This window comes from Pongo pygmaeus, chromosome 7, assembly GCF_028885625.2.
Source record: "Pongo pygmaeus isolate AG05252 chromosome 7, NHGRI_mPonPyg2-v2.0_pri, whole genome shotgun sequence".
NCBI classification, from domain to species: Eukaryota; Metazoa; Chordata; class Mammalia; order Primates; family Hominidae; genus Pongo; species Pongo pygmaeus.
Window position 1 is genome coordinate 51,615,145 of NC_072380.2, and position 13,218 is coordinate 51,628,362.

Sequence of the window (13,218 nt, forward strand, 5' to 3'; positions counted from 1 at the left end):
ATGAGACACTAAGCAGCTAGTTTTGGTGGAATGGCTGATTTTGTCAATGTTTTCGGTGTGTGAGTGTGTGTGTGTGTGTATGTATAGATAACTAAATTAAACTGATAATCTGGATGCTTACATTTCCATTCATTTAATTTGTGTATGTGAGCCCACGCACACGTATATACACACACACTAACACTTCCAGAACACTGACTTAGTGAAGAACTGGATTTCCAGTGTGTCAGACAAATTTCAGAAAGCGCTGAAGAAGGGCATTTCTGATGGATTTCACCGTTCCTGGAATTTTACTTTCCTTTATAACTTAGAGTTCTTCTCTGGAGATTTAATAGATAAAAGTCTTTTGCAGTGTACGTTATTTCATTTTATTTTTATAATTTATTTAAATTGTCATTTTAAATTGACAAATAAAAATGATATATATTTATGGTGTACAACATGATGTTTCATATATGTATACATTGTGGAATGACACAAAAATCAAGCTAATTAACACATTCGTTTCCTCACATACTGATTTTATGGTGATGAGAACATGTTTCAAATCTACTCTGATAGCACATTTCAAGTATACAGTACATAGTTACCCACTGTCGTTGCCGTGCTGTTCAACATATCTCTAGAACTATTCGTATCTGAAATTTTGTATCATTAGACTAACATCTCCCAATCCCTCCCCGGCCCCTGCCTCGGGTAAGCAGCGTTCTGCTCTCTACGACTCTGAGTTCCACTTTTTTACATTGCACATAGAAGTGAGATCGTGCAGTATTTGTATTTCTGTGTTTGCTTTTTAAAACTTTATGATGTATTGATGTATTTTTTCAGACAGTGTCGGAGTCTGTCACCAAGGCTGGAGTACAGTGACACAAACACGGCTCACCACGGCCTCCACCTCCCGGGGTCAAGAGATCCTCCCACTTCAGCCTCCTGAGTAGCTAGGACTACAGGCGTCCAACACCACACCTGGCTAATTTTTGTATTTTTTGTAGAGATGGTTGATCTCCAACTCCTGGGCTCAACTCTTCCTCCTCCCTTCTCCTCCCAAAGTCCTGGGATTACAGGCCTGAGCCACTGTGTCTGGCCTTTGCTTTATTTCACACAGTAGAACAGCCTCTAAGCTCATTCATGTTGCTAATGATAAGATTTCTTTCTTTTTCAAGGCTGAATAGGATTCTATTGGATATATGTACCTATATAGATAGATAGATAGATAGATATACATTTATTATTATTGTTTTGGGGGGGATATGGTTTCGCTCGTGTTCCCCAGGCTGGAGTGCAGTGGCATGATTTCGGCTCACTACAACCTCTGCCTCCCAGGCTGAAGTGATTCTCCTGCCTCAGCTGAGATTAAAGGCATGTCCCATCATGTGCGGCCAATTTTGTGTTTCTAGGAGAGATGGGTTTTCACCATGTTGGCCAGGCTGGTCTCGAACTCCAACAATTCTACTTCAACTATTTATTGGATACAAATATTTATGTGTGAGAAACAAGATTTTCAAGAGTGAAAGATTTAAAAACGACTTAATTGTACATCAGTAAGAGGCTGGCTAACTAAATCAGAGTACGTTCATCCTTACAGAAGAATACTATGCAGCTAGAACAAAACCAAATGGAGGAAACTCTTCCAAATGGTAACTTGGAATGATGTTCAAGACTTATTGTAAAATAAGTTTACAGTAAGGTGTAAGGTACCTTATGGCAAAATTCTCTCAGAAATGTGTGTGTGGATTTCAAGTCATCCCAGTCCTAGAACATTGTGCTCTTTAGAGATGCCATACCTGTCTTTCCCTTTGTAATATCAAAGCAGTAATATCTTCTCTGGAGGCTTGTTGGGTGAATTGAATGGAAGAAAGTTAAGGAGGTAGCAGAACCATTGCTGTTTCCCCTCCATAGCCCTGCCACCCACTAAAGAAAGTTGGATGAGATTACTTAATGATTTCCCATTAAGTTGTATTTCCAAATATCATGATTACCATTTGAATGTAGTTGGTATGGAGCTTCGTGAGTGTGTGCTTCGTTTATTATGCATCACGTTCAGCTCCTTGTTATTTGCCTCCTAGTTATCATAGTAAAACTCTACTCCTCTACTCCGAGGAGCCCCTACCATCCGTATCGTCACTTTCCGGCCCAGCACTCTTCATGCTCGTTCGTTTAAAGTATTCTACATTGGGCAAATGAATCTTGGAAGGCAAAAGCTACTGAATTTAGCGAGTTTGTGGAGGCGTTCCCACCGATCAGCAAGGTGGAGTTCCACACACCCGATGACTGCACAACTCCTATAAGGCAGCAATATGCTGCAAACCCAGACGGCCACTCTTCTCACCCCTCGTCCCTTTGCTGTTCTGGATAATGAGGTCAATAGTCACCTAGGCAACTTGCAAAACTAACTGAAATGGAGAAAGGCCTTCTGGCTGGTGACTAGCCGAGGTCCACCTGGCCCCAATAAGCTGCTGAACAAGAAGGGCTGCCAGAAATTTCCCCCTAGGGAATTTGGTGGAGACGAAGACCTGCTCACTGGACAACGGTTCCTCCCAGGATACCCCCAAGCTGAAGAAGCGGGCTCTGAGCCACCCCCTTTCACCCTCCTTTTCCCCACCCTGGCCTGGTGAAGGTGCGCGTCAGGATGTGGACTACTGAGCCCTAAAGAAACAAGTCCTTCCACTTTGACCCCACGGAGGATTGCCTGTGCGGATCTTCAACGAGTCTACCAGTGTCTAGACACGGGAGCAGTTCTGTCTGGCACAGCAGCTCCCTCAAGGAAGACAAGAGTGAGGAGAAAGGAAACTCAAGTCTGACCATTCTGTCCTGGGAGACAAGAGGAGGATCTCATCTCTCATCTTTCCAAGCAAGGCAACGAGACTTTCTCTCATCTTTCCAAGCAAGGCAAGGAGACCTTTTCTCATGAGGAAACAAAAAGAAGTTGGAAGGAACGAAACCAGCCTGGAAGGTGAATTCCTAAGGATTGCCCATTGAAACTGACAAAATGGCCCTTGTTTGACGAGAGGAATGAGCAGAGCATTGATGTGGTCAAAAAGGACTCGAGTGAGACTTTCCCAGCATGTTTCTACCAAAGCTTTGTCTAAGTTTCGCAAAACACTCTCCTAATAAGCAGATGTTTGGCTCTTCAGAAAGTCAACATGCAAAATGCCTTCAGCGTTCCATAACACTGATGCCATGATGTTGCCTTTGGTCTGCCCTCCTTTTCCTTTGACTGGACCACTGCCATCTCTTGGTAGCCATCGCTTTGATGACGCTTTGTCTTCAGGATCATATTGGCAAAGCCATGTTCCAAATTCCGGTTACAATTTGTCAAAGAGGTGCCCCAGGATCGTGATCCCTCCTGTTGAAAATTTCCACTGATAGCTCTCGTCGTCACTGCAGCTGATCTGGGCACAATGGTTTTCACAGCCACTGCAGGATTCATCTTCCACATCTTCTCATCTCTTCTTGAAACAAGCCATACCTCCGTAAAGAGTTGATTTCTTTGGGCTAGTGTCCTTAGAAGCTTTTCTTCAAACATCAATGATTTCTTCATTCTTCCACCCAAGCTTCACCGTCAATTGGATGTTTGCTCTTGCTGCAATTTTAGCGGAATTCAAGTTGCACTGATAGGAGGCCTTTTCAGTGGATGTCTCATCCTTCTTAGTGCCTCCAATGAGATCCAGTTCAGAAAGGTTGTAAGAAGTTAGTACATGTTTATTTTAGTGAAAACGAATTGAAATCCATGCATAGATTTCTCACCATGTACATTTTCTATGAACTTTCAGAAGACCCCCTGTACTGAATATTGCCCAAATCCTGGGAGAGAAGTGGATGCGGTCCACTTCCTGTCTTCAGTTTGCCCACAGTGGAGGAGTGCACAGAGCAGGGAAAGGCAGCCCCAGAGAGAGGCATGCCCTCCAGCATGCAGCAGACTGCTGGCCCAGTCCTGGCTCCATGGGTTGCTGTGTGGGCCCAGCAAGCTGACCAACCTCCCTGAACCTTAATTTAATCCTAGGTAGCCCAATTCCACTCGCTATTATAGGACTGCTGTGCAGGGACAGTCAATTAACTTAAGAAAAGGAACCTAGCTCCAAGGTTGGCAACCGGGAATTCCAGTTGATTCCATGGGCGGACCCCCTGAGGAATTCCCAAGCTGAAGTCTCGTGGAAGATGAGGTTCAGTGTGACTAGACTGAAGCACCAATCCAATGAAGGGGAAGTCCCACCCACTCTGCCCTGTGCCTGTATAAAGGTGAGGCGGGGCGGCCGCGCCACTCATTGAAGCCGCCAGTTGGGAGAGGAGCAGAGCCAGGCCGGTGCTCCCGAAGGCAGCAAGATGTTGCGAGCCACAGCTCCCTGCTGGTTCCCACCTGCATACCCAGAATCTAAGAAGGTGGCCGAGGAGGCGGCCCACGAGGCAACCCGCCATTTGGGAGAGGAGCAGAGCCAGGTCGGTGTTCCCGAAGGCAGCAAGATGTTGCGAGCCACAGCTCCCTGCTGGTTCCCACCTGCATGCCCAGAAGCCAAGAAGGTGGCCGAGGAGGCGGCCCTCGAGGCAAGCCGCCAGTTGGGAGAGGAGCAGAGCCAGGCCGGTGCTCCCGAAGGCAGCAAGATGTTGCGAGCCACAGCTCCCTGCTGGTTCCCACCTGCATACCCAGAAGCTAAGAAGGTGGCCGAGGAGGCGCCCCACGAGGCAAGCCGCCATTTGGGGGTGGAGCAGAGCCAGGTCGGTGTTCCCGAAGGCAGCAAGATGCTGCGAGCCACAGCTCCCTGCTGGTTCCCTCCTGCATACCCAGAAGCCAAGAAGGTGGCCGAGGAGGCGGCCCTCGAGGCTCCAGAATTCCCACTGCCCTCTCATCAGCCTGCCCAGAGCTTCGGGCTCTGCGTGCCCCAGATGCACAACCAGGCCTCAGCACTCGTGGACATCCGGGCGGAGCCCCAGAATAGGGGTCCGGCGGTGCCCCCAGCGTGGCCCAAGATGGCGACGGAGGCGTGGTACTTCCCCGCGCAGAGGGGGTCGGCCTGCTGCTTGCCAGCCGCCCCAAGGCTGACAGAGAGGCCCTGTGGAGTCCGCATCTCAGCCCCCAGGGAGAGGAAGAGGATCGCCCACTTTCCCAGCCCCTGCTTGGTCGCAGGTCGCACCGATGCCAAGAGAACCCGGGTGGCCGGCAGCAGCCAACGCTCCAATGGCTCCAGGGTCGGCACACAGCCACGGAAGACTGGTCGCAACAGACGGGGGAGGGCATGCAAGACCTCCACCACACTCAGCTCTAAGCGAATCGTCCGTCGTCCATCCTTACCGACTTGGAAGAAACCCATTATCCTCCGAAGGTCTCGCTGCCAACTCCCCACCGTCATCCGCCGAGGCTATCTCCAACTGTTCACCAAAGAGTGTCTCAAGTTCTGCGCCTCCAAGCAGGAGGCCGAGGAGAAGGCGCTGAACGAGGAGAAGGTGGCCTACGACTGCAGCCCCAAGAACATGTACCTGAATGTGGTCCTGAACACCCTCAAGAGACTGAAGGGCCTGACCCCCAGCTCCATGCCGGGCCTCAGCAGGGCCGCCCTGTACAGCCGCCTCCAGGAGTTCCTGCTCACCCAGGACCAGCTCAAGGAGAACGGCTACCCCTTCCCGCACCCCGAGCGGCCCGGGGGCGCCGTCCTCTTCACTGGCCAGGGGAAGGGGCCCGGCGACTCCTCCTGCAGGGTCTGCTGCCGTTGTGGCACCGACTACCTGGTGTCCTCCTCGGGCCGCTGTCTAGGCGACCAGTTGTGTTATTATCACTGGGGGCGGGTCCGCTCCAGCCAAGTGGCTGGAGGCCGGGTTAGCCAGTACACCTGCTGTGCAGCTGCTCCTGGCTCAGTGGGCTGCCAGGTGGCAAAGCAGCACGTGCGGGACGGCCGCAAGGAGAGCCTCCATGGCTTCGTGAAGACCTTCAAGAAAGAGTTTTCCACAGACGCTTATCCAGGAATCTACGCCTTGGACTGTGAGATGTGCTACACCACGCATGGCCTGGAGCTGACCCGCGTCACCGTGGTGGACGCCGACATGCAAGTGGTGTACGACACCTTCGTCAAGCCCGACAACGAGATCGTGGACTACAACACCAGGTTTTCCGGAGTGACCGAGGCCGACGTCGCCAAGACGAGCGTCACGTTGCCCGAAGTCCAAGCCATCCTGCTGAGCTTTTTCAGCGCCCAAACCATCCTCATCGGGCACAGCCTGGAGAGCGATCTGCTGGCCCTCAAGCTGATCCACAGCACCGTGGTGGACACGGCCATGCTCTTCCCGCACTACCTGGGTTTCCCCTACAAGCGTTCCCTCAGGAATCTCGCGGCCGACTACCTGGGACAGATCATCCAGGACAGCCAGGACGGCCACAACTCCAGCGAGGACGCAAACGCCTGCCTGCAGCTGGCGATGTGGAAGGTTCGACAGCGCGCCCAGATCCAGCCACGCCACCGGTCCGCCTCTCCCGCCGCCCTGGCCTGTCCTGAGCCCCAGGCCTCTTCCCAAACTGCCATCGATCCCGAGAGCTAGCCCTGTCCACCTCGCCGCAAAGCGAAAGAAACTGGAGCAGCCGGCGGCAGGAGAGGGCCAAAAGCCAAGACTAACCCCGACCCCGGACTCCCAGTCCCCCGGAGTCCCTGCCGCGGGCCGTCGTCCCTGTCCCCATCCCTCTGCCCCTCCCAGACCTCTGTCCTTCCACCAATGGGCTCCCCGAGGCCCCAGCCGCCACTCCCAGTCCCCGGAGACCCTGCCGCCGCCCCTGGCGCCTGTGCCCATCCCTCTGCCCCTCCCAGACCTCTGGCCTTCCACCACTAGCCTCCCCCAGCCCACCTGGACTACCGCGGCCTCTGACAACAAGGCCAGCCCCCAGGCCCACCAGCCTCCTGATCGTCTTCGTTCTTGGGCCTCTTCCCCTTCTGTGGGGCTGTCTGAACCTCCCCTCCCCCACCCGATTTTTCCCCCGCCCCCGGGGCAGGCGCAGAATAAATGTCTGTATGAAGTTAAAAATTAAAAATAAAAAAAAAGCTAAAAACAACTGAAAGTCCTTTGCTTTTGAATGTGCGCTTACCTGGTTTTCTCTAGAGGCACCACTGTGAGGTGGCTCAAGCGCTTAGGCTCTGGAGTTAGACATCTGGGTTCCCATTCCAATTCCACCACTGACTAGCTTTGTCATATTGGACGCATAACTTTTTTGCGCTTCTACTTCTTGATCTTTCAAGTGTCATCAGAAGATAATTAGACACCCACACAATAGCAATGGGAGATTTTAACACCCCACCGTCAACATGAAACAGATCAACGAGACAGAAAGTTGAAAAGGATATCCAGGAACTGAACTTAGCTCTGCACCAAGCAGACCGAATAGACATCTACATTAACTCTCCACCCCAAATCAACAGAATATACATTCTTCTCAGCACCACATCACACTTATTCCAAAACTGACCACATAGTTGGAAGGAAAGCACTCCTCCGCAAATGCAAAAGAACAGAAATTACAACCAACTGTCTCTCAGACCACAGGGCAGTCAAACTGGACCTCAGGATGAAGAAACTCACTCAAAACCGCTCAACTACACGGAAACGGAGCAATCTGCTCCTGAGTGACTACTGGGTACATAGCGAAATGAAGACAGAATAAAGATGTTCTTTGAAACCAATGAGAACAAAGACACAACATACCAGAATCTCTGGGATACATTGAAAGCAGTGTGTAGAGGGAAACGTAGCATTAAATGCCCACAAGAGAAAGCAGGAAAGATCTAAAATGGACACCCTCACGTCCCAATTCAAAGAATCAGGGAAGCAAGAGCAAACACCACGCCTGAATCAGTCAGTCAACTTCCAACAGGGCTCCAAGAGAGAATGAACCACCATGCCTCTTTAAATCCACGTTTCTATTTGGAATCTTCAATGAGAGATGAGACACTAAGCAGCTAGTTTTGGTGGAATGGCTGATTTTGTCAATGTTTTCGGTGTGTGAGTGTGTGTGTGTGTGTATGTATAGATAACTAAATTAAACTGATAATCTGGATGCTTACATTTCCATTCATTTAATTTGTGTATGTGAGCCCACGCACACGTATATACACACACACTAACACTTCCAGAACACTGACTTAGTGAAGAACTGGATTTCCAGTGTGTCAGACAAATTTCAGAAAGCGCTGAAGAAGGGCATTTCTGATGGATTTCACCGTTCCTGGAATTTTACTTTCCTTTATAACTTAGAGTTCTTCTCTGGAGATTTAATAGATAAAAGTCTTTTGCAGTGTACGTTATTTCATTTTATTTTTATAATTTATTTCAATTGTCATTTTAAATTGACAAATAAAAATGATATATATTTATGGTGTACAACATGATGTTTCATATATGTATACATTGTGGAATGACACAAAAATCAAGCTAATTAACACATTCGTTTCCTCACATACTGATTTTATGGTGATGAGAACATGTTTCAAATCTACTCTGATAGCACATTTCAAGTATACAGTACATAGTTACCCACTGTCGTTGCCGTGCTGTTCAACATATCTCTAGAACTATTCGTATCTGAAATTTTGTATCATTAGACTAACATCTCCCAATCCCTCCCCGGCCCCTGCCTCGGGTAAGCAGCGTTCTGCTCTCTACGACTCTGAGTTCCACTTTATTACATTGCACATAGAAGTGAGATCGTGCAGTATTTGTATTTCTGTGTTTGCTTTTTAAAACTTTATGATGTATTGATGTATTTTTTCAGACAGTGTCGGAGTCTGTCACCAAGGCTGGAGTACAGTGACACAAACACGGCTCACCACGGCCTCCACCTCCCGGGGTCAAGAGATCCTCCCACTTCAGCCTCCTGAGTAGCTAGGACTACAGGCGTCCAACACCACACCTGGCTAATTTTTGTATTTTTTGTAGAGATGGTTGATCTCCAACTCCGGGGCTCAACTCTTCCTCCTCCCTTCTCCTCCCAAAGTCCTGGGATTACAGGCCTGAGCCACTGTGTCTGGCCTTTGCTTTATTTCACACAGTAGAACAGCCTCTAAGCTCATTCATGTTGCTAATGATAAGATTTCTTTCTTTTTCAAGGCTGAATAGGATTCTATTGGATATATGTACCTATATAGATAGATAGATAGATAGATATACATTTATTATTATTGTTTTGGGGGGGATATGGTTTCGCTCGTGTTCCCCAGGCTGGAGTGCAGTGGCATGATTTCGGCTCACTACAACCTCTGCCTCCCAGGCTGAAGTGATTCTCCTGCCTCAGCTGAGATTAAAGGCATGTCCCATCATGTGCGGCCAATTTTGTGTTTCTAGGAGAGATGGGTTTTCACCATGTTGGCCAGGCTGGTCTCGAACTCCAACAATTCTACTTCAACTATTTATTGGATACAAATATTTATGTGTGAGAAACAAGATTTTCAAGAGTGAAAGATTTAAAAACGACTTAATTGTACATCAGTAAGAGGCTGGCTAACTAAATCAGAGTACGTTCATCCTTACAGGAGAATACTATGCAGCTAGAACAAAACCAAATGGAGGAAACTCTTCCAAATGGTAACTTGGAATGATGTTCAAGACTTATTGTAAAATAAGTTTACAGTAAGGTGTAAGGTACCTTATGGCAAAATTCTCTCAGAAATGTGTGTGTGGATTTCAAGTCATCCCAGTCCTAGAACATTGTGCTCTTTAGAGATGCCATACCTGTCTTTCCCTTTGTAATATCAAAGCAGTAATATCTTCTCTGGAGGCTTGTTGGGTGAATTGAATGGAAGAAAGTTAAGGAGGTAGCAGAACCATTGCTGTTTCCCCTCCATAGCCCTGCCACCCACTAAAGAAAGTTGGATGAGATTACTTAATGATTTCCCATTAAGTTGTATTTCCAAATATCATGATTACCATTTGAATGTAGTTGGTATGGAGCTTCGTGAGTGTGTGCTTCGTTTATTATGCATCACGTTCAGCTCCTTGTTATTTGCCTCCTAGTTATCATAGTAAAACTCTACTCCTCTACTCCGAGGAGCCCCTACCATCCGTATCGTCACTTTCCGGCCCAGCACTCTTCATGCTCGTTCGTTTAAAGTATTCTACATTGGGCAAATGAATCTTGGAAGGCAAAAGCTACTGAATTTAGCGAGTTTGTGGAGGCGTTCCCACCGATCAGCAAGGTGGAGTTCCACACACCCGATGACTGCACAACTCCTATAAGGCAGCAATATGCTGCAAACCCAGACGGCCACTCTTCTCACCCCTCGTCCCTTTGCTGTTCTGGATAATGAGGTCAATAGTCACCTAGGCAACTTGCAAAACTAACTGAAATGGAGAAAGGCCTTCCGGCTGGTGACTAGCCGAGGTCCACCTGGCCCCAATAAGCTGCTGAACAAGAAGGGCTGCCAGAAATTTCCCCCTAGGGAATTTGGTGGAGACGAAGACCTGCTCACTGGACAACGGTTCCTCCCAGGATACCCCCAAGCTGAAGAAGCGGGCTCTGAGCCACCCCCTTTCACCCTCCTTTTCCCCACCCTGGCCTGCTGAAGGTGCGCGTCAGGATGTGGACTACTGAGCCCTAAAGAAACAAGTCCTTCCACTTTGACCCCACGGAGGATTGCCTGTGCGGATCTTCAACGAGTCTACCAGTGTCTAGACACGGGAGCAGTTCTGTCTGGCACAGCAGCTCCCTCAAGGAAGACAAGAGTGAGGAGAAAGGAAACTCAAGTCTGACCATTCTGTCCTGGGAGACAAGAGGAGGATCTCATCTCTCATCTTTCCAAGCAAGGCAACGAGACTTTCTCTCATCTTTCCAAGCAAGGCAAGGAGACTTTTTCTCATGAGGAAACAAAAAGAAGTTGGAAGGAACGAAACCAGCCTGGAAGGTGAACTCCTAAGGATTGCCCATTGAAACTGACAAAATGGCCCTTGTTTGACGAGAGGAATGAGCAGAGCATTGATGTGGTCAAAAAGGACTCGAGTGAGACTTTCCCAGCATGTTTCTACCAAAGCTTTGTCTAAGTTTCGCAAAACACTCTCCTAATAAGCAGATGTTTGGCTCTTCAGAAAGTCAACATGCAAAATGCCTTGAGCGTCCCATAACACTGATGCCATGATGTTGCCTTTGGTCTGCCCTCCTTTTCCTTTGACTGGACCACTGCCATCTCTTGGTAGCCATCGCTTTGATGACGCTTTGTCTTCAGGATCATATTGGCAAAGCCATGTTCCAAATTCCGGTTACAATTTGTCAAAGAGGTGCCCCAGGATCGTGATCCCTCCTGTTGAAAATTTCCACTGATAGCTCTCGTCGTCACTGCAGCTGATCTGGGCACAATGGTTTTCACAGCCACTGCAGGATTCATCTTCCACATCTTCTCATCTCTTCTTGAAACAAGCCATACCTCCGTAAAGAGTTGATTTCTTTGGGCTAGTGTCCTTAGAAGCTTTTCTTCAAACATCAATGATTTCTTCATTCTTCCACCCAAGCTTCACCGTCAGTTGGATGTTTCCTCTTGCTGCAATTTTAGCGGAATTCAAGTTGCACTGATAGGAGGCCTTTTCAGTGGATGTCTCATCCTTCTTAGTGCCTCCAATGAGATCCAGTTCAGAAAGGTTGTAAGAAGTTAGTACATGTTTATTTTAGTGAAAACGAATTGAAATCCATGCATAGATTTCTCACCATGTACATTTTCTATGAACTTTCGGAAGACCCCCTGTACTGAATATTGCCCAAATCCTGGGAGAGAAGTGGATGCGGTCCACTTCCTGTCTTCAGTTTGCCCACAGTGGAGGAGTGCACAGAGCAGGGAAAGGCAGCCCCAGAGAGAGGCATGCCCTCCAGCATGCAGCAGACTGCTGGCCCAGTCCTGGCTCCATGGGTTGCTGTGTGGGCCCAGCAAGCTGACCAACCTCCCTGAACCTTAATTTAATCCTAGGTAGCCCAATTCCACTCGCTATTATAGGACTGCTGTGCAGGGACAGTCAATTAACTTAAGAAAAGGAACCTAGCTCCAAGGTTGGCAACCGGGAATTCCAGTTGATTCCATGGGCGGACCCCCTGAGGAATTCCCAAGCTGAAGTCTCGTGGAAGATGAGGTTCAGTGTGACTAGACTGAAGCACCAATCCAATGAAGGGGAAGTCCCACCCACTCTGCCCTGTGCCTGTATAAAGGTGAGGCGGGGCGGCCGCGCCACTCATTGAAGCCGCCAGTTGGGAGAGGAGCAGAGCCAGGCCGGTGCTCCCGAAGGCAGCAAGATGTTGCGAGCCACAGCTCCCTGCTGGTTCCCACCTGCATACCCAGAAGCTAAGAAGGTGGCCGAGGAGGCGGCCCACGAGGCAAGCCGCCATTTGGGAGAGGAGCAGAGCCAGGTCGGTGTTCCCGAAGGCAGCAAGATGTTGCGAGCCACAGCTCCCTGCTGGTTCCCACCTGCATGCCCAGAAGCCAAGAAGGTGGCCGAGGAGGCGGCCCTCGAGGCAAGCCGCCAGTTGGGAGAGGAGCAGAGCCAGGCCGGTGCTCCCGAAGGCAGCAAGATGTTGCGAGCCACAGCTCCCTGCTGGTTCCCACCTGCATACCCATAAGCTAAGAAGGTGGCCGAGGAGGCGCCCCACGAGGCAAGCCGCCATTTGGGAGTGGAGCAGAGCCAGGTCGGTGTTCCCGAAGGCAGCAAGATGTTGCGAGCCACAGCTCCCTGCTGGTTCCCTCCTGCATACCCAGAAGCCAAGAAGGTGGCCGAGGAGGCGGCCCTCGAGGCTCCAGAATTCCCACTGCCCTCTCATCAGCCTGCCCAGAGCTTCGGGCTCTGCGTGCCCCAGATGCACAACCAGGCCTCAGCACTCGTGGACATCCGGGCGGAGCCCCAGAATAGGGGTCCGGCGGTGCCCCCAGCGTGGCCCAAGATGGCGACGGAGGCGTGGTACTTCCCCGCGCAGAGGGGGTCGGCCTGCTGCTTGCCAGCTGCCCCAAGGCTGACAGAGAGGCCCTGTGGAGTCCGCATCTCAGCCCCCAGGGAGAGGAAGAGGATCGCCCACTTTCCCAGCCCCTGCTTGGTCGCAGGTCGCACCGATGCCAAGAGAACCCGGGTGGCCGGCAGCAGCCAACGCTCCAATGGCTCCAGGGTCGGCACACAGCCACGGAAGACTGGTCGCAACAGACGGGGGAGGGCATGCAAGACCTCCACCACACTCAGCTCTAAGCGAATCGTCCGTCGTCCATCCTTACCGACTTGGAAGAAACC